This window comes from Pseudorca crassidens, chromosome 10 (assembly GCF_039906515.1).
Source record: "Pseudorca crassidens isolate mPseCra1 chromosome 10, mPseCra1.hap1, whole genome shotgun sequence".
NCBI lineage: Eukaryota > Metazoa > Chordata > Mammalia > Artiodactyla > Delphinidae > Pseudorca > Pseudorca crassidens.
Window position 1 is genome coordinate 12735708 of NC_090305.1, and position 22352 is coordinate 12758059.

The 22352-nt window shown below is 43.2% G+C and overlaps 1 protein-coding gene across 7 annotated transcripts in view; it reads right to left on the reverse strand.

The window, feature by feature from the left end:
* ATXN1 (ataxin 1) overlaps positions 1–22352 on the reverse strand; it is a 395170-nt gene that overhangs the window by 274935 nt on the left and 97883 nt on the right. For all 7 annotated transcript variants that reach the window (XM_067752049.1, XM_067752054.1, XM_067752055.1 and 4 more), the window contains one exon: positions 21256–21377. The gene's annotated coding sequence lies outside the window, so the exon portion shown is untranslated. The remainder of the gene's footprint in view (positions 1–21255; positions 21378–22352) is intronic.

Here is a 22352-nt window from a genome sequence, read left to right on the forward strand (position 1 = left end):
AGAAGTGGAGAAGAGAATCCTGTCTACCCCCAGGGGGCAAGGAATGAATGTTAATTTCTGTCCATAAATCTAAAAGAGCGTAAATTGCACAGATTACATTTTTTTTCCTCGAGATGATTTTTTAAATTAAATTTTCATATTTTTAATTGAAGTATCATTGATTTACAATGTTTCAGGTGTATAGCAAAGTGATTCAGTTATATATATATATTCAGTTATATATATTATATATATAATATACTATATATATTCTTTTTCAGATTCTTTTCCATTATAGGTTATTACAGGATATTCACTATAGCTCCCTGTGCTATACAGCAACTCCTTGTTTATCTCTTTTATATATAGTAGTGTGTATCTGTCAATCCCAAATTCCAAATTTATCCCTTACCCCACTTTCCCCCTTGGTAACCGTAGGTTTGTTTTCTATGTCTGCCAGTCTATCTTGCACAGATTATGTTTTTAATGTATGTCTGTGCAATAACTTGTATCTGTTTTTTCCATCTTTGCTCTAAGAATCTTCCATGGTCCCTGATGCAGGGATGACCAGCACTCTCAAGGGGCTTGAGGAGTTACATAGCCTACCTGTCAATTACAAGGCACTGAGTCACACAAACTGTATGTGTGACTCACCGTGTTCCTGCTCAGAAGCCCACAATCTTTCTGGGGAGGCAAGGCACGTATCCCGTGCAGAAAGCTAGTAATAGTAGGCGATTTTTCAATTTACACACATTTATTCAGCAAATAGTTACTGAAGACCTACTAAATGCCACGCATTCCACCCAGACATTCAGGACAAAAATATGACTAAGACGTGGGCCCAGGAGAGAGACAGATGGGGTTCAGTGTAGAACCGTTTTATCATGGAGCCTTCAGAACACTACTGGGTGGTAAAAATAGCAGATTTTCCCTCTCCAAAAAAAAAAAAAAATGCACTGAACACACAGAAGTAATCCAGTTACTGAGTGAGCATTCTGGCCACGAAAACATATTTGGAATGAACACAGTGATACTTCTGATGCTTTCCTCCTTAGAACCAGCGTCCCAGACACACGAATTCTCCAATACCCACTGAAAGGCAAATGACCAGCCGATCCTAATGCAAACTTGCCCCCATGGAATATTTGAAAGGAATCTGCCTTCCCTGACAGACCCTAGCCTCAAAAAAGGCAGGGAGAAAGTCCTGTGTGCACGATGCCTGTTGCAGAGTGAGTAATTAAAAACATTTATGACATTAGCATTTTAAATTCGCTGGCTGCATATTATGGTAAAATCGACCTCTGAAAAGCCCGTTGAAATGGTCATTTAAAGACTGGGTGATGAATATAATCCATAATCAATCAATTATGAATTCAAGGAATGAACCAAGTCCATTTACAGATACTGTTATGGGCTGAACTGTGTTGTGCAACCCCCCCGCCCCCCAACCTTCCCGCCCCTCCCCGCCAATTTGCTAGGTTGAAGTCCTAACTCCCAGTTCCTCAGAATGGGACTGTATTTGGAGAGAGGGCCTTTAAAGAGATAATTAAGGTAAAATGAGGTCACATGGGTGGGGTCCTAGTCCAATATAATTGGTGTCATTAGAGGAGATCAGAACACACAGACAGGGAGGGAAAACCATGGGAAGACACAGGGAGAAGATGGCCGTCTACAAGACAAGGAGAGAAGCCTCAGGAAAAAGAACGCTGCTGAAACCTTGATCTCGAACTTCCAGCCTCTAGAACTGTAAGAAAATAAATGTCTGTTGTTTAAGCCACCCAATCTGTGGTACTTTGTTATGGCAGCCCTGGCAGACGATTAGAGATGCCGAGTACCTGCTAGGGACAGAGCTATTGCCCTGTAAACAGTCATTTTGGAAAGACAATGTGAAGTAGCAGAAAGAGAGTGCTAGGACAGGAACCAGGAGCCCATCTACACATTTCTGGTTCCAGTCTGAACTCTTGGTCAAGCCATTTTCCTTCTTCAGGTCTGCTTCCTCCTTTTAAGGTAGGAGTTGAGATCACACAAGCTCTAAGTTTCAGGTGACCTAGAACTGTATGAAGCCATGTGACGAACTCAAGGCGGCTTCTAGGATATGACAGAAACCACAGGGAGGTGTGTCTGCTCTTCCTTCACGACATTCAGCCGGTACAGGAGGCTCTTCGATCACTTTCCATCTGCTTCTTGAACCACTGCATTAACATCACCCAACATCCAAGTACAAGATGCTCTCCCAGCAAATCTCCTATCACAAAAGGGACAGACACTGCCACTCAGCTCCACTGGACCACCCAGCATCTGGGGAAGATCAACTCGTGGAAGCAAGCTGAAGAGAGGTGAAGAAGAAACAAGAAAAGGCTGATGAATGGCTCCACACATAGGGTGATTTTAGCATATTCTAACCAGAAAAGAACTGATCATTCTGAGCAAAGATGTTAATGAGTCCTGCAAACAGAAATTACCACAACAGAACAATAGACATCTTAAATGATTTTTCTCCTCCAGCAATATTGGCACTAATGATCACAAAATCTTCAACAGCAGTACAAGTAAAGATAAAGACACAATCAGACAACCTTGGTACAGCCTCAGTACAGACACACACTGGAATGTCTGTTCAGCATCTGTTTTTCTGGAAATTGCCTAAACACACAGGTGGGAGCAGGCCTGTTCATACTATATGATTCAAACCCCAGATACACCGTGGGTTGTTGATTCTGGGTTTTGGTTTCTTTGTTTTGTTTTGTCTTCCAGTACCTAAGGCCCAGCTGCCCCACCCTTTGCTAAAGTCCATGAGACACCCTCATGTTCTTATCAAAATCCCTGTTTCTCTGAAGCTGCCTCTGATGAGGCAATAAAAAGAGTACTAATTAGTAAAGCCATATTTCAAAAAGAGACAAGTAGGAAGGTTTTCTTTAAAATAAAAACCCAGTGTTTAAAAAATGTTTATCAATGTTGCCTGCTTAGAGCCTCTATAACCTCTAGTGGAAAAAGCGATTCTTTTAAATATCCTGACCATTTATTAGATATTATCAAGGTGAGGATGAGAATGTTTCCTGGGAGGGTGCCTTCCATGTTCCTGTCCGATAAGCCATGTCCATACTGACAGAATCACGGACCTAGACTGGGTCTTAGGACTCCTCTTACTGGGGCAACTTCCTTCCAACTATGGGCAAACACCAGGTCTCTCTCACTCATTCATTCCTTCAGTAAGCATTTGGGCCCCTCTGTATTTTGTGACTCTCCTGCTGGGGGTCAGAGGCAAACAGGAGAAAACCACATATGCCCCAAGAGGAGTTCTTCCCAAAGGAGGACACAAGCCATTCTGTCGTTAAGCGGAAGTTGTGAGGCCAATTTAAAGAATCAGTCTTATCACTTAACAATATATCTCACATACAGATAAAGAAATCCAAGGGCCTAAGTGAGTACAGGACAGTGTGGGCCACATGTACACACAAACATATGCTGAAGTACTGTATAGGTTGACTCAGAGGGGATTTGTTAGAGAAAAGCTGATAGAAGCAATCACTTCAATGCATAAAGGTATAGAGAGCCTAGATCTCCAAGTACCACGCTGGGCAGAGCACTATATGCTCATCTGTAAATCTGCACCAGAGGAAACAAGCAATGATCATACCTCCCAAGTCCTGACATTAAAATAATGCATTATTAAAAATGAGCTTCTTACATAGAAAACTAACATTCTAAGAGTTTAGGAAATCAGAAACACTAGAATAGGAAGTAAGGAGATGATACTGGTCAGAAGATATTAAGAAGACAAGCCAATAAAAGGGATCTGTTCACAGAATGATTCTAAATACGAAACGGTCAGACTGATACTTAGAAGTATGGCTTTTAATAGAAATGACATTAGAGAGGTTTCATTATGTAAATGACAGTTAATGGCAATGACTTATAGGTCCGCCTGAAATGCCCCAAGCAGTCATTTGCATTTTTGCAGTAGCAGAAATGTCAAGGATTTCTCTCACTGAATCATGAGGGACCCTTTCGCTGGTGTACCATAGCTTTTACGATCTCAATAAGAAAGACCACCTGTGCCCTTAGTTGCTCTTAGGTAATAATAATATATACTCTTAGATGATAATAATAATTAGGCACATTTATGTGCTGACTACCTTACATGTAGAAGTCCCATGAGGCATGATTATTATCCCAGGTTCATTGTTGAGAGAATGAAGTCGCTTGCCCCGGGTTCTCATGGTTATTAACAAACGGAGGCTGGATTTGAATTCTCGTCTCCCTCATGGACCCCAAGCCCATGCTTCTTTCCACTGCCCCGAACATCAAATGGTCCAAACTCTGGCGGTATCATGACCATAATGCTTCAGAAGGTATACAGTGCCTGTGTAGGTAGAGGTGGGTCTGGAAAGATGGGTACATCTGGCAACCCCTGTGTGTAAATATCACTATCTGCTCCCACTCAGTGGCACCTACATTTGCCACCTGAGACCCCTGGATGTCGGTGCCACACTCTGGCCAGCTCTTGAAATGCAAATGCAAAGTATTCAAATCACACCGGTGTCACAGGTTGAAATCCCAGATCAGTCCAAAGCTAAATCGTCTGTCCTACATCCACCCTGGAGGTCTCACTGGACATTCCATCAATCTCTGAAGGCAGCTGGATTCCCTCCTCACCACTCCTCAGTCAGATTCTTGGTTTCATGATCCACATTTCTACAGGACTCTCCCTTCCTTAGTTCTCAATGATTAAAATCAGTGCTCTGAAATCCCAAGGTGACTGATTGTAAAACTCCCATCTCAGCCACACACCTTCATTAGAATGGTAAATCAATAACAGTTTTGTTTCAGCTACCTTTACTCATTTCCCCTATACATCCTTTGAGGAATTCTCCATCAAATAACTAAAACTTGACATCGGGAGGAAAGAAGAAGAGATGAAAACCTCTAATGCTTGAAAATAGAGTGTGAGTTTAATGTCAGAGCTGGTTTCGAATCCTTGTTCTGTATCTCACACAGTAGCTATTAATCTTATTACTTAACCTTTGTCTTGTATCATCTGTAAAACAAAGGCAGTAACGCTCATCTCCTGAGGTGGTTTTGAGGTTTAAATAGGAGGTTATAGGTGCTGCTCCTAGGGGGGTGCCCAGGAAAGGGTAAAGTTCCTTCCTTTTCTGCTTTCTTTGGTCGCCCAAGAGTGTACTTCCCCTAATCACTGTTCTTCCCTCACTGCCTCCTCACATAAGCCCCAGCCCCTGGCCTGTGTCCCACAGGCTGGAGGCATCCCTCCTGGGGCAGTGGGGGAGGGATTGAGTCGGTCCTGTCACCCCGTAAGGGTGGCCTGCAAAATGTGCTCCTCTGTGAATACTGCCACAGGCACAAAGACAGCTGTTAACAGGATGCACGTGGCAACATGCCCGATAAATTAAGGCAGGAGGTAAATGCTAGGTTACACTATTATTTCCATGAGATTGGTGGGCAGGAGGAAAACACTGAGCCTTTGCTCTCCTGAATTTCTTCTGAACTGAATTCCTACCGGCAAGATTTTTGTCAATGACCCAGAACCACTTAAGCTTCCAGGGAACCAAGCAACAAAGCGGACCAAGACTAGATAATGAAGCCCGGGGCTGGGGGGCTGGGGAGGCAGTAAGAGTCCCACAGTCAGAGGTGTGCATTGCTGTGCTGCACAGCAGTGCTGCATTCACAGCGCTCCAAAAGGCGGGAGGGGCTTTAAGAAAAACAAAAACCGAGAGTTACCATGTCAGCACTAGAGTTTCACAAACACCAACCTCTACAGAAACCAGAAGATGTGAAATTGCTAGACAATCTGAAGGTTAAAGGAAAAGCATATTTTCTTAAAGTGGAAAATAGATGAGAATTGTCAGTACATTAAGTACTCATTTTTAGAATCTTTTATTGATAGACGGTCATTTTGTTATAAAGAAACATTTAAAAAGAGGCATGGATAGCTAACTTGGCCACTTCGTAAGATTTTCTTGTTTGATAGATTTAGAGATTTAAGGCATTGCCGTAAATCTTTTCCAAAGAAGGAAGATTATAAACAAAGTAATTAATTAATTAGACAAACCAGCCATTGACAAGCCTGGGGAAATGCTTTTTTTTTTTTTCTCTCTTTTTCCAGTTTTGGAGGGAAAAACCTTGGAAACAAACATGACCTACTACACCTACAATTCCTCATTTTAATTTTTTTCCCCAAGCACCCACAAATCCAGGTCACCCAAGTTTAAATCCCTGACCCAAAGCCTACCATCCGGAGTCCTCAAGGGGCTGCCACTGTGTTCTGTGTTTGCCAACAGATGCTGTGACACACCCCTCCCCGAGAGGCACCTGCCTCACTAGAGTGTGTAACGTGGCTGCCAGGGCGAGACGGACATGTCGGAAAAGGCAAATACCCCACGCTGTCCGGGGGGTTGGAGCAAGTATCCTGAGCAGCTTCAAGCAATTAGACCTAAGACTCGGAGCTAATTAATGGAAACTGAAGCAAAGATGGTGACAGCTCAAAGCCAGGGTGTGAAGCTCACGTCATCTGGTAGAGAGAAACTCAGGAGAAATCTCCTAAGGGTAGGACATTAATGCTTGCACTTTGCTTTGCAGACTAACACATTTCGTTTAGAAACATGTCTTTACTCTCTGGAGAGATTTTATAAGGTGTTGACCTGCTACTAATTCTGGCAGTGCCTACACCACAGCTCACAAAATAACTCTTCACTCATTGGATTCTGATCACCCAGCTGCCATCATAGGGAAGGATGTCCTTCACTCCAACTAAACAAACCTATTTGTTGTCCAGCTTCTGTATGTCCAATCCTCACAAGCGATCATCTCCAGTTTGAAATGCCCCTTTGTCCTCCACTTCACACCATCATGACTCTTTCTTCCTATAAAACACAGTTTAAACCACCTTCTCCCTTAATCCCATCCAAGCGAACCCTGTGTAGTTCCGGCATCCACGCAAACAATAGACTTAGCTCTTATTTCCCACTGACATAGATGTCTCTATAGTGTAAATGTTAATCCAACTCAGGACTAATGTGTAACTTTGGGCAAGTTACTTCTCCTTTCTGGGCCTCAGTTTCCTCATCTGTAGAAGGCAGATAACAAGAATCCCTATGCTGTGAGAATTAAACATGTATTTATTTATTTTTGCGGTACGCGGGCCTCTCACTGTTGTGGCCTCTCCCGTTGCGGAGCACAGGGTCCGGACACGCAGGCTCAGTGGCCATGGCTCATGGGCCCAGCCGCTCCGCGGCATGTAGGATCTTCCCGGATCGGGACACAAACCCACGTCCCCTGCGTCAGCAGGCAGACTCTCAACCACTGCGCCACCAGGGAAGCCTTAAACATTTATTTTTAATGTGTGTGTGTGTGTATACGTGGACACACGCACTTAGGGCATGCAAAGAGCTTAGCACAGTATTCAGTATTCCCGTACGTGGTAAGTACTCAGAAAATGTCTACTGCTTTCAACAGCGTGACTATTATTACTGTCACTCTGTTACTTGTGCTTACAGTTGTACTGGTCTCCACCGCTTGATTACTAAACTCTTGAGAGAAGGAGCTATTCTTACACAGGGCCCTGAAACTAAGGATGTGACAGAAGTTCAGTAAGTGTTAACTGAACAACTAAGGAGCAACTTGGCAAGGACTCAGGTATTTCAGACTCAACCTACACTGCTGATTACAAAAGCTCATTCATATGTGTGAGTTTAGGCAAAAGCAAATATAATTGTATCTGATTCTTTAAGCAGGAAAAGTGGTAAGATAAATAAATACTTCTGAACCTGCAGAGAAATGAATTGTAAGCGGGCTTCAAAACAAGAAAGAAAATCTACTGTGGCCTATGAACATCTCCAGAAGCATCTTGAAGATATGACTGAAGAAAAGGCGAGAAGATAGCAAGGAAGCCAGCCCAGCACTGAGCACTAAGACAAACCTAAGCCTTCTGTGCTGGGGGAAGGGCAAGGAGCTCAGGCCATGCAAGGGAAATACGGTTCCTTGAAAGGTGTTTTCCAGGTGCAAGTTAGTTACCCCAGGTCTCAACTCTAACCTCAGGCAGTGCTCAGTTCACCCAGTAAAAGCCACCTGCCCATGGAGAGAGACATCCACCTGAATTTGCACCGGGGGTATTTCCCACCTGTGTTCTAGACCACCACTAACTCCTGCCTTCCTTCCACCTGCTCCACTGCTGTTCTTACCATTTTCATTTCCCTTGTAAGTCAGATGTCTCTTAATCTTCAGATACGGAATGTCCCAGGCAAAGGGAACTTCCAAGGATTATCCAGGCTACTACTGCCCTCCTCTTATAGAGGAGGAAACTGTTCCAGGGAGGTTAGTAATTTTCCAAAGGTCACAGAAGTAGTGGCATTGCAGGAACTGAGACCTGGATTGTGTGACCAGTCCCCTCCTCCCAAAGCAATCTAGTTTCCAACGCTGCAGCATCCTGCCTGCTTGCTTCTCCCCCTTCCCAGCCCTTCACTGTGGCTGCTAAGTCATCAAGGTAAGTTTTGTTGTCAAGCAGGCCATTGGAACAGGCCTCCTTGCTTTGGGAGGACAAAATATACTTGGCTCTTTCTACCCTGCGGTCACTCGGCTCTGCAACACACGTAGCGACCTTCTGCCCACACCAACTGTCAGTCACCCTTAACAGTCTATGACACCATATCTCCCTAAGATTCTTGACTAATAAGAAAGTTAAATGGCTAATAAATAATATCACGATTAATTTAAAACCCTTTTTATAGACAGATACTTTATTCTTTTTTTAAAAAATGGGTATATTTTCTTGGAGTCTTTCTCTAGGTGCTAATTCAGCAGCCAATGTCATGCCTTGAATTCCAGGTGCATTAAAAAAATAATCTCAAGTAATCAGCTTTTACACCTGACAACAGACTGGGAACAATAAAAGAACTCTTTGGAAAAGGAAGAAACTAATTTCGCACACTAGAAATCAACAGCTGCTTCTCAAATCAAAGTTACTTGCAACAAGTAACTGCTTAGTAGGGAAAATAATTTACCTTCAAGTAACCATGTCACGCTAGGATAAAATGTTTCACAAAATAGCCATTAAATTAGTTTTTCTTTAGGTGGTGTGGGGAACAAGAAAAAAAGCGATATAGTTCAATTTTACTAAAAACTCCTAAGAAACTCTGATACACTGTACATGCTCCAGGCAAATGGCAAGCCAGAGGGGACAGAGATTCCCAGGAATATGTGAATCATAATTGTTAGTCATCAGTTTGGGGAAGTTAGGAAACAGTTCCTATCAGTTAAACATATCATTATTTGCTAAGTGTCCAAGATATAAATTTCCTTGGAAACAACTGGTGAAGGTACGAAAGGCTATGCCCAGCCTCTCAATTTCCCTATTTTGTGGACTGGCAGATTCAGAGGAATTTCATATATTAGTATGAAGGAGAAATGAATATATTTAATTAATATACACATAAGCACATTTACATATATTCCTAATCAGAGGTGGATCTAGTTTGCAGGGTCTGAAGCATATAGTTAGGCAAGGGATGGAGGGGTGAATAGGGGGAGGAGTGGGTCTTTAAAAAAAGAGTTCATAAAATTAGATACCGGGCCTTAGAAGGGGCCTGTACAAGTGAGAGGCTTTGAACCTGAAGTAGCATTAGCTTCAAGACAACCGTGCCTGGTCCGTAAGACACTCGGCATACAGGTGACCATCACAAGGGTGGGGACACTCACAAATGGCCAAGCTCTACACAGTTCATTACAGTCCTCTCCAACATCAAGTGTATCATAAATACTTCTGCACACGTTTTTGCTGAGTTCAGATGGCCACAGCAGAAATGTTTCAACAGTATGTTTTAGATGAGCTGTTAAAAGAATTCCAGCATGTGGCTTGACTACCGTGGCAGGAAAACCTGTCATCCACAGTAATTGATTATGCAGTGATGCCTATTCTCTGGAAACCCATCTAAAGGTTCCTGAGAGGGTATCTCAGATCAGTGTCACCATGTAACTAAACTCAGTGGTTACAATGAAATGTGGATGACGGGGGGAGGCACGGTGTCCCTGAAATCAACGAGCTTAGGTTTGGGCTCAGGCACGGCTGGTGAAAGGGCCATTTTACAACACACTCTGCCCTGCGCCAGGAACCCAGTGCGGGGAAAGCCCTCCGGTGCATCTTACTTACAGCCGGAGAAAATGAGGAGAGAGAAAAGTCTCTGAGCGCCTCAACTTGAAATCAATCCACAGAGCCCCTGCACCAGAAGAAAAGATGTACCCTGAAAGAAGATTCGAGAATCACAGGCCTCTGGGATTACAGGCAAATGTCTACCTTAGGCCAGCAGAAAGTCATTACTGTTTCATTAACTTGCAGGAAGTAGATTAGCCCTTTCCGGGCTTTCTTTCTTAAGGCTCTCCGAGCTCCAGGGTGCCAGTGGAGTACCGCTTAGATCAGCAGCCGCGGCTAGAATAGAAATCTGAAAATAAACCAATCGCTCTGACACGTCAACTCACTACTTTTAATTGTGGCTCATTAAAGATGTAAATAGAAGATGAATTATGTTCATCTCTACTACAATTTCATTGCTGCAGTAAAACGACGCTGCTTCTGCTTCTATGCAAAAAGGAATACTTCTGCCTTGCGTAGTATCACCGCAAGTGGAGGGCTACGATTCACCAATTTTTCCAAGATCAGCCATCATGTGTTTCTGCCTGTTGTTGGACAGAGGCAGGTAGACAGAATGAGTAGTTTAAAAATCGCCCAAAAGAAGAAGAAAAGGCAAGTCGGTCAAAAGATGGAATCTAAAACATTCTGAACCCTTCTTAGTAGGCATTACAGAAATGCAAGCCTGATTGCAGAAATTCTGCAAAGGATTCAGGCCCAAGAGGGGCTAAAACCAAAGTGAGGAAGAATCTGTGCCAAAGAGGGAATGTGAAACTAACAGGAGTTTGATTTTTGTCTTAGATGTGTTATTTTCTTCAGTTACTCATGAGAAAATCATTTTTTCCATATTTTCTATTTACCCATATTCTTATAGGATCTAGTTTCTGAAATTAGAATAATTATATCTTATTGAAGATTATTGATACAATACAGTATTGAAAATACACACAAAAAGAATATCTGAAACACTGTGCTAAAAATCAAATTAAGGGTCAGACACAAAGGGACGAATATTGTATGATTTCTAGGTATAAGTGGTACCCAAAGTAGGCAAACTCACAGAGGCAGAAAGTAGAGTAGAGGTTACTAGGACCTGGGGAAAGGGAGGAACAGGGAGTTAGTGGTTAACAGGTACAGAGTTTCTGTTTGGGAAGATGAGAAAGCTCTGGAAATGGACAGTGGTGATAGTTGCATAATATTGTAAATGCACTTAATACCACTGACTTGTACACTTAAAATTGTTTAGGGCTTCCCTGGTGGCGCAGTGGTTGAGAATCCGCCTGCCGACGCAGGGGAGGTGGGTTCGTGCCCCGGTCCGGGAAGATCCCACATGCCGCGGAGCGGCTGGGCCCGTGAGCCATGGCCGCTGAGCCTGCGCGTCCGGAGCCTGTGCTCCGCAACGGGAGAGGCCACAACAGTGAGAGGCCCGCGTACCGCAAAAAAAAAAAAAATTGTTTTAAAGTGGCCAATTTTATGCTATATAAACTTACTGCAATTAAATATATACATATATATATTTAAAAATAAAATTCAGGACACGTGCTGGATTGATGGCTGGGTCCCCGAGACAGAGTAGTGCCGGTTCATTGACTCTCCCAAGTGGATGAGAGTAGTACAGGCGAGGAAAGGGGCGAGACCAGTGTGGATGCTCACCAGGAAATAAATGTCCACTCCTGCAAAGGGGGTACAGCGGCAGCTGACCTTAAACCTCCGAACGTCGGCACCAGCACGGGTGCCAAATATTCAGAAGTCCTGATTTAAATGCGTTAAGCGGATAATCTGATATGTTACAGGATCTTACTCAATTTCATAGAGCAGATAACCGCTCCAAAATTTGTCAAGTTAATAAATACAGATTTAGGTTGAATTTGCATAATATGTGCTTGTAAGTTCACTGGCCATTACCTTTGATAGTCGGAATTGAACTTTCTCTTTCACTAAATGTCACTCCAAATTCCAGGCACCATTTGGAAGCAAACGCTGCTCTGGGCCAGCTGCTAAGTGTTTTTAGTATCATAAATTTGGTTTCAATCAGGTAGAAGAAGCAAAGCACTTAAGGCTCTTGCAATGTACTCACTCCCAAACTCTATTTTACTGTGAAGGACAAGTTCACTCTACACACCAACCCAACAGAGGACACCAGGCTCTTACACAAGTGGCTAATTTGATGGGCTCCTAGAAATGACCACCTGCCATCAGGGTCATTTAGAAGGATGCTGGTCCTGAGGACAGTTGAAAATAATTTCTTTCCCATCAACTCCAACAAAGTAGATTAGGTCCTTGTAGGGCTTTAGTTTCTCTGAAAGCAGCAGAGTGCTAACAAATGCCCTTTAAACCAGCAGAAGAGACAACCCTAGTGGAGACTGGAAATCAGAAGTGGCTCGACAGAGGGAGCGGGTGATGGCAGAGTACAGGCAAGGGGTGGGGGAGAGTCCAGGGTTTGAATCCTAGCTTTATTCCTATAAGCTGTGTGATGCTCTTCAGCACCGATAACCTCACGCATTATAATGACATACAACTTGAATGGAAAAGTCATACTCATTGTCTTTAAATTTTTTGGTGAGGATCAGATGAGATGAAATAGGTACAGACACAAAGAAACTGATTTATTAAGTATTCTTAAATTCGTTTTCTCTTTAAAAGGTAAAATGTACAAAAAGTGTCTCCCAAGTTTTGTCAAGGAAGCTTTTAAAAGAGACTCCACCAGGGTTTCCCTGGTGGCGCAGTGGTTGAGAATCCGCCTGCCGATGCAGGGGACACGGGTTCATGCCCAGGTCCGGGAGGATCCCACGTGCCGCGGAGCGGCTGGGCCCGTGAGCCATGGCCGCTGAGCCTGCGCGTCCGGAGCCTGTGCTCCGCAACGGGAGAGACCACAATAGTAAGAGGCCCGCGTACCGCAAAAAAATAAAAAATTAAAAAATAAGAGACTCCACCAGTATTTACGGACTATCCACCAGGTTGAAGGTCTAGTGCTATTGCTCGTGGGGAACACAGGGATGTGAACGATGTGTCTTTAATTTCGGGGAACTTAAGAGTCGAACAGCAGATGAGTAAATCACTGCTAAGTCTGATCACGACCCTTTTCTGTTCCAAAACCTTCAATGGCTCTCCACCACTTAAGAAAAAATTCCAACCCTTAATATGAGATTAATTCAATTGTTCATCTATAAAATGGGGATAACTATGTTGCAGTGAATTGCAATCAGAGCTAATTTATGTAAAGCACCAATCTCAGAAGCTGGTGTGAGATGGCTTATTCAATCAGTAATTCACATTAATTATTGTTATCCTCATCATTATTAAATCAATGTCTTTCCTCCCAAACTCTCATTATTCCACCTCACACACCTTACACTGGACCAAACCAGTCCCCAGGGTTCCTCCGGCACACACAGCCCCTCCCTTCTCACCTCTGTCACTCTCCGTCCTGTCTGGAACGCCCCGCTCCCGCCTCTGCCATTTGGGACCCTAGCCTCGCTTCCATGTCTAGCCCAAAACCCCTCCACCAGGTTCTCCCCATCTCCAACGAGACCAAGTCTCTCACTCCTCTGTGTTCCCACGGCATTTCCTCACCTTCCCTAACTGGGCTCACCCCCAGTTTCCCCTTCCCTAATTGAGCGTAAACTCATAAACTCAGTTTGAAGGAAGGCGAAGGCTGGAAACATTTCATTACAAACTGAGGAACCGTGTAAGTGAATACCATGAAAGTGACATGATCGTAACAGTTAACATTTTGTTACGGCTTTATGTGCATTAACTCATTTGGTTCTCACAACTCTGAAAGATGCTGCTTTATTTTCCCTATTCCATGGACGGATAAACCAACACCCAAAGAGGTTAAGTTACTTGCTGAACATTACACAGCTAGTAAGGGGCAGATGTGTATTCAAACCCAGGAAGTTTGCCTCTAGAACCTACACTCTTACGCTGCATGACATTGTCTCCCAACAGCATTGTAGCAATTTACTATGTACTATTTTTTAAAATCTATGGGACTTCCCTGTGGCCCTGGTGGTCCAGTGATTAAGACTCTGTGATTCAAATGCAGGGGGCGTGGGTTCGACCCCTGGTCAGGGACTAGGATCCCACAAGCTGCACAGTGAGGCCAGAAAAAGAAAGAAAAAACAGTCTATGGATACACTGTTAACCAGTGTATGGAGTGTAAAATAAATATGAATTTGTGGGTAATACAGTTAAATGCTGTAAAAAAAAATTTATGATGACTGTAATCAGTTCTTTCGGGGCTGGATTTTAAAACTTCAGATCCATCAAGATATCCTGTTCTGTAGATCCTTAAAGTCTCAGGAAGAGACTTCCTAATTGAGGCCACTATAGCTTACAGACACATCTGCCTGTGCTCACCAATGCTAAACAACCTCAGCAAACTACAGCCACAGCATCACCCCATGGACCCATATACATGGTCTGCAGAGGGCAGTTCAACAGAAGCACCTACTACCCTGGTAGCACCTGAGGCTGTAATGAAAACTGCAGTGGTCTACTGACTGCTGGAGTTTTTGTCACCAGGTGTTTAGGATGCTTTCGAGTACTGGCTCTCAACAAAAGGGCAATTTGACAGTCGGTACCTCCTGGTAAATGAACTGCAGCAGTCACGGGGCATCACTGCAGCCCCGTGGATGGTGCACCAGAGAATAACTAACAGTGAATGGCGAGTCTGCATGCAATCACGCAAGCCCTGGCCTATTACTGGACGCATCTTCCAGACAGCCAAAGGGTTGGGCTTTTACATGAATGCAATGCTCAGGACAGGAAAAGAAGAAAATGTGGCAAAGGTTCTTCAGTGTGGCAAACAGACAAAGATCAACTAACATGAAAGGCTGAGAAGTGATGTGGTATATAACGCATCTCGTCAGTGCTCAATGTTGTTTGTTGACTGACCAATTTCTTAATCTGGTCATCTAATGATGGCTCAACTTTTGGCATAATTTTATAGGCAAGAAAACTGAAAATTGGGTAAGAATATCATGCAAAAAACCTGCCAAACCTCAATCTTGCTGAATAATTCATTAGTTCTAATCATTTGTCTATAGATCCTCTTGCATTTTTATGCAATTGTATCACCTATCACCTAACATTAATAGGAAAAATTATACATAATGTTATAAAATATACAAATATTAAACAATCTTACCCTGATGACAAAATGTTCTTTAAAAAGATGCATAACACGCCTCATACATTCATCCCCATCAAATCCCATTCTGAATTCCTTGCAAACAAGTGCGAATGATGATTTTTAGTGGCATTTTTAACATGTGATACTAAAAAACCATCCTATTCCACCCTTTGAAAAGGAACTTTCAGGGATGCCAAATTAATTTAAGATGACTTTTCATTTTATTTAAGCCAAGATGTTTTTTTCTCCTTTGATTTTTTAACCAAATAGAATTCTTAGAAATGAAAAAATAGTAACAAGTGTATTTCTAGGGTAGAATAGACTTTCGGAATTGAAAATGTTACATCAATCCTTTCCTGTTATCCAGTCTTGGCTTTTTAAAGTCCCTTAGGAAAAAAATACCACATATTCATATTACGTTGCCAGCACTGGATGTGTTATTTCTTTGGATTTCTGATTTGGCCGATATGATTTTTCATGACATAAAACAGTTAAAAAAAGCAATTTCTAGTAACTTCACAAACATGGCTACTGAGAAGCTGACGTGATCCTCCCTGATGTTAGAATTTTCAAACACCAAAGATCTACCCTAGCAGTTTAGCGAAAATGGTCTGATGCTGAATTCAATGACTTTTGTAAAAATTATTTAACCAAAAACATGTACTTTTTATAATTTTTACAAGTTAATTAGCACCGAGCTTATCTGAAAAATGTTACATCTCACCTGAAGGATTACTTGTATATCTATAAATGAAGTCTTTCCTTTCTGCTCACCTTCCATAAATATGTGTTAAGCTATATTATATGCAGGAATGGGCTTAAGACTTGGAATACAAGGTTTAAAATAAACCGATCTCCACCCTCATGAGCCATCCACAGAGACAGTACAGAAACAAAGACTTCTAGTACATGTAGAGGAAGAGGGGACATTTCCATTAGGCCTCAATGAATGAGGAGTCCACTGGGTAGAGAAACAGAATTTCATGCAGAAGAATCAACATGAAGAAAGGCATGATTATTAAAATACACAGTACGTTCGGAACCGAAGGAAGCGTTGTGTGGAGAGATGGGAGGGATGGCAGATGAGATTTAAAGGCTAAGCTGATAATGAGTTTCTAGGAGGTCACGAATGTCACGCAACGAAATCCACATTTCATCTTAAAGGGAAGGAAAAGCTAACCAAATCCTTTAAATGTTTCCTTTCATTTCATCATATTCATTCATTACTCCAGAAAACACCAAGAGTATTATTTTTTAAAAAAGAAGTACCAATCGCCCTCTTATTGTAAACATCTTCATTTTTGCTTTATTTACTACTAGTCTTTTGTTGACAGGCACCATTTTCACCATTATTTTGTAATCAGTGTGTCTAGACAATTTTGAATTATGAACTTTACACTTAATAGTGTATTAGAAACACTCTTCCGTACTTCCGCATACTGTCAGGTTTTTTCAGGAATAATTCAGTCAGATCCTTTCTTTAAGAAGGTAATTCTTAAAATAGTAGGACGAACGGAACACAGAAAGGAAAGATTTAAGACAAGAATACACTTTTGGAAGTGGCTGCAGTGGTCCAGGCAAATGATGCTACAGCCTGAAAGAGAACAACGGCGAGGAGACAGGGAGAAGGGGTCGACTGTAACAGATTTAAGAGGCAAAACCGCAGTACGTGGTCAAGGGATGAAGTACCGGAGGAGGAGGAGGTGACCAGCATCGATGATGAGCTGGTTGGCGATCCTGTTTCTCTAAACAAAGAATCCATAAAGGGAGACAGGAGAGTGAGTGACAAGTACAGGTTTAGACTCAAGTTGCCGACACCTTTGGAATATTCCAATTGGAGCTGTCGGGGAGGAAGTTGGAAGCCAATGACCTTAAACTCCGAGGAGGAAGGGAGAGCAATGTTAGTCATTCGAGCAGAGCTGGTAATGATGCCACGAGGTGATGATGCCTTCCGGCAGAGCGCGTGCAGGAATGAACACGGGCAAGTTTCCGTTTTCACTCCAACAGTGTGTAAATGTGGCCGTTTAGTTCTAATTTCTTTTGAGGCAGTGCGAACACCTCCCTTCGAAGCTCTCAAATTCTCACCAAGGAAGGGGTACCTTCCAAGTCAATCGACATCAGCTTTGATGATGCCTATTAGAAGACAATTCACTGCATTTCCTGAACCGGTGTGGTTTCACTTACAGTTATACCAAACCACACAGCTGCTCTGAAGGACTGATGTAATTATTAGCCCGTGATGGTATCAGGAGAAGAGTGAGTTATAACACATTTCACAGAAGGCATGCTTGGTACTGCTTTACGGAACAGCAGCTCAGGGACGTGAAGGGTAACTAACTCCTCTGAGCTGGAAAGCATTTAAAGAGCTTTCCGGCGATGGCATTCAAGGAGGGTACTAGGCTGGCTCTTTTCTTCTGTCTGCCTTCCAAAAGCAGGGCCCATGATTCAGGTGGCCGTTTGGTAACCCCGCAATTCTCAAGGCTGCCTCACAGTAAACAACACAAGTGACACAGTTTCTAACTAGACAAATGCTCTTTAAAAAACAGTTTTTCTCTTTTCCAACCACGGATGGCCACTTAAAAGGAAATAAAGACCTCCCAAACAGCAATGCCAGCATCTGGTATTTTGCGAAAATCACGTGCTTTCTCATGCCTTTAATTTTCTCCCTAGTTATCCCTTCACCTGAAAGCCTTTAACAACGGCTCGAAGACGCTTACATCAACAACTTATATCTGGAAGAAGCCAAGCAGATGAAAATCTAGTCAGCTCTCCAGGAAGCACATATTAAAATGCCTCTTTTGCCCTTAATGTTGCTTTGGAAACCCATGTTTTTTTCTTCTTCCCTTAGCTGAGAATCTGAGAAAAAGCCCAATCCCAATCCACTCTGGTATACCTTTCTGCTAACCACGCCTCCCGTAGTCGAGATTAGACAAGAGACCGAGAAGAAGATGCTTCCCCGTCACTGTGCTTGAATGTACCTGGGAACACACACTTTATTCAGCTTTGGTACAACTTTGCTAAGAAAAACTGTGACAAAGCAAGAGTCAAAGAAAGCTGCAAAAAAAAGGGTTTAATGCATTTGGTAGTGGTTATCCTAGCAGCTAATAAATTTCCTGATTCCCCTACTTCTTCCCTCGTAGGCTGCCTGTGAGTTCTTCTGTTTGGTTTCCGACTCGAACTGTCAGACGTTCTACCAGTTCTGGATCCTCCAGCAAGGCCCCTCAGGAGGTGCACCAGAAGCAGACACCACCCTGTACATCTCTTCTGGGTCATCCAAGCCCAGGCAAGCCCTTGCTCAAGCAAGTGGAGGAGGGAAGGAGGCAGCCAAGTGTCACCATGGCTACCTGTGAACATGAGATTCAAATCCTGAATCCGCTGCCGCCACTGTGGGTGCTGTGATGTGTGTCCACTGCAGCTTAACTTTATCCCTTCCGGCGATGGGACCGCTCTCCTGCCACCCAAACTGACAACCTGCTAGCCCTAACAGCTGAAAGAAACACCACTCAAAACGAACTGCCAAGGGCAGAAGGTGTGGCTTTGGGAGCCCAGGATAGAGCATCTAGGTTACCACAGCACTGCGTTCATCCTCAGAGCCTTCGCCCGTCCCGTCAGCTCATCAAGTCCAGCTCCCACAGCTGATATCCCTGCTCTACTAGACTTAGGGTTACTGCCATTACCAGGGACAGTCAAGAGTCAACTGGTGACAGAGAAAGAGACATAAAAAGGTTTCCAAAGGAGCCTCTGACCTAGAGGAACGCTTCACACATTTAGACAAAAAGGGGTTTCTCAGGGTTCAGAGAATATGCTGACTTCATATCCGAAAAGGTCAGGAGATTGAAGAGATATCACAACTACCATGGTTTGATGCTGCTTAGATCAACAAGCAAGCATTTCCTGGGCACCTACTATGTGCTCAGATCTGGACCCTCTGCTGTGGGCGACGAGGCAAAGAGGAGGATGAAGCAGCAGCCTGAGACACTTGCTCACAAACCTCAGTGCGCAGGAGCTATCTGTAGTGAGTCTCTTGGGCTCAGCATCCCCAGAAATTCTGACTCATCGAGCCTGGGGTTGCTAACTCTGCAGCTTTAATACGCACGTCCAGGTGATTCTGATGGGGGAGGTGCTGGGGCTTAGACCACCTCTGAGAACCACCAGGCTATGATCTGATTCCTGCCCTCAAATCTGCAACTCACAAAGCAATGCACGGCCATAGAGTTTGTTTTTGTTTGTTTTGTTTTTGTTTTTTTTAAGATGCAGGCTCTAATTGTTATAGGAGCTCATAAGGAGAGGCCAGTCAGTAAGTCCTGAGCATTCAGGGCAGACTTTGTGAACATGAGCCGGGCTTGGTGGTCAGGCGGGACTTGGATAGAAAGAGACAGCCCCCTGCAGTCGTCTTAACTCAAACTCCCAATTCAGCAGGACAAGGCAAGAAGGCAGGCGGAGACAGGAGCTACAACGCTGTCACCAAACAGGTAGAGAGGCTTCCTATGTTGACTGCAGGGAAGAGACTGTCACCAGGAGAATCATAAAACTGGCATCTTCAGATAACACTGTTTGCGTTTTCATTCTGCCGCATTCATGTGGTTTCCTGCACTTCGTAATTTAACATTTTTAAGAGAAAAAAAATGCTGTTATGAAACCCAAATAATGCACTGCTCTGAGGCAGACAGCCAGCTGCTAACAAGAGTGACATCTGAGCATCATTTAAAGCGTCATTTGCAGCTCTGCTTCAGAAAAGGGACATTTAGTAAGAAAGGGTTCCGTTCAACGTAAAACAAAGTTTGAGGCTCCACAGGGTTAAAGAACTGGCAGATGACCCACAACACAGTGACTGCAAGCACAGAGAAAGAAGAAGCGAGATCCCCAACAGAAAAATAGAAGACAATAATTCAAAAGAAACCCATCTCGTTTATTCGAATATTATATTCATAGAACACTGCGCCATGTTTTCTGTAATGCTGCAAGGGAATAAATTATGAACCAGATACTGCAAGACCTGCTTGACCACAGGGCTGAGTCCCAAGATCAGTGCCAGAAGGAAGGAGGACCCCAGGTGCCTCTGCCACCTCTTCTTCACACTGGCTGGTCCAGGGAGCCCCCTGCGAATAATGACTTGCCAAGGGCACATGATAAATTCAGATGAGCAAGAGTCAAAGGGTAGTATTATTTAATTAACTTCACTAGAGTGAGCTGTGGAATTTTAAATTTGCAAGCAACCTCGGACATCATCAAGATAGTGGTGTTTTTACAGGTGACTCATTTCAAGAGGGTGGATACATTGTCCAAGGTCACCAAGATATGTGAGCAGAACTGGGCTTCCATCTGAGGTCTCTGTTTCCAAGAAATACATTGAACTAGACTGATGAAACTCACTTGGAAGTCCACATTATTTTGCTGTAGGGTTTGGAATTTATTTAATATTTATTTATAGTTTGGAGCATTTGCATTCCACCCCCGAGACTGTCATTCAGGGTACCAAGACTGTCATTCAGGGTACCAAGACTGTCATTCAGGGTACCATGTTCAGTTAAAAGGTTCTCAACAGACCCTGCTGAACAGGATCTGGAAACTTCCAATGCCTCTCACCTTGCTCATCCCAATACTTCACTTATAGGATAACAAACATGCCACTAGATTGAATATACTATCTCCTGTATGATTAATCCCCTATGCTCTCCACTGAAACGGAATATATGGAAGATAAAGTCTGTTGTTTGTGTGTTTAGTTGTTTGGGTTTGTTTTGTTTTTTTCTTTTTGGTCTTTCCTAACCACAAACGCATTCCGCTCAAATCCTGCTATTCTGCAAATTTCAGAAAGGAACACACTAAGTCAATGTCATTGCTCTCTTGGCTCAGCAGCCCTGGATCAACATTTCCTCAACATCCTGTTGCTTGGGTTGTAGAGAAATAACCATGAACTTGAATAAGATGGCCCGGGACACCAAATGAACGATGATGGATGAAATTTACAGCTAATGAAAGCCAAGTCCTTCGGATGACTTACCCAAGACCATTTGCATTTCAAGACCGTTCGTGCGGGCTGAGGTCTCCTCTTTCTTGTTCATGGTCTGTAGCAGCACTACTCTGGAGGCCTCAAAATAAACGCTTTCATTTTGCTCCAGAATGCTGCAGTGAAACAAAACACACCACCAAGTCAGAATGAAAAATAAATGCCACTTCAAGCAATTCGTTGATATTCAGGGGGAAATCCCTGGCCTTTCTCAGATGTATACTTTATAACCTCAAACAAGCATGTTAATTTCCAGAATGAAGCTATCGCACAATTGATCTCCATATGGAGCCCCAAAATACTGGTGATGGGGAGGGAGGGAGGAAGAAGAAAAAACAAAGCGCCTGCCCGACAGGTGCTGCATCTTATGACATCTACCACTGGTAATGTGCTTGCAAAATTTCAAGTTTACTAACCGAAATAAGTAAATAAAGAAGGGTTCATTACGTTAAAACAGAGATACTGATGTGCAGTTCTCGAGGGCAGAAAGTGGAGAAAGTTATGTTTCAAATTAAAATTCATCTGATTCTGCCCATGAAAGACTCAGACTGAATGAGCTAACAGTAATATTTTTAAATGAAGTCTACTTAGGATTGAACAGAAAAGGCCAAGTGTGAGAGACAGGACATTTTCCATTTTGCACTACAAATAGGTAATTGATGGGTTTTCATTCTGACTCTTGACATATCTTGATAAATACCTTCTCCACCCAAGCTGGAAAGCGGCATTTACTTTACACACTGAATATGAAATGAATGGGTAGAATATGCATGCCTCTTTACCCCCACTCAGAGCAGCTGATAAAGCCCACACATTAGAACTGTGTGTGACAAGGTCGCTCTGAAAAGCTCTCTTCTGCCCTGTGAGCTTCCAAGGCTCACTTGTCACAGGGTGTTGTTCTAGCCTCTTCTGATGCTTAGTCAAATCCACCCCACTGTTTGTTCTTTGACAATGGCCATTTGAGAGCCTGGAAACGGTCTTCAAAAGGCGTTTGCATCCTTTTTGAGCCTTTTCTGAGCTCTTCCGCATCTATTCGGAAAGCCCATTGGAAGGTTGTCACCCTGTTCTCTAACTATGGTGACTGCATCCTA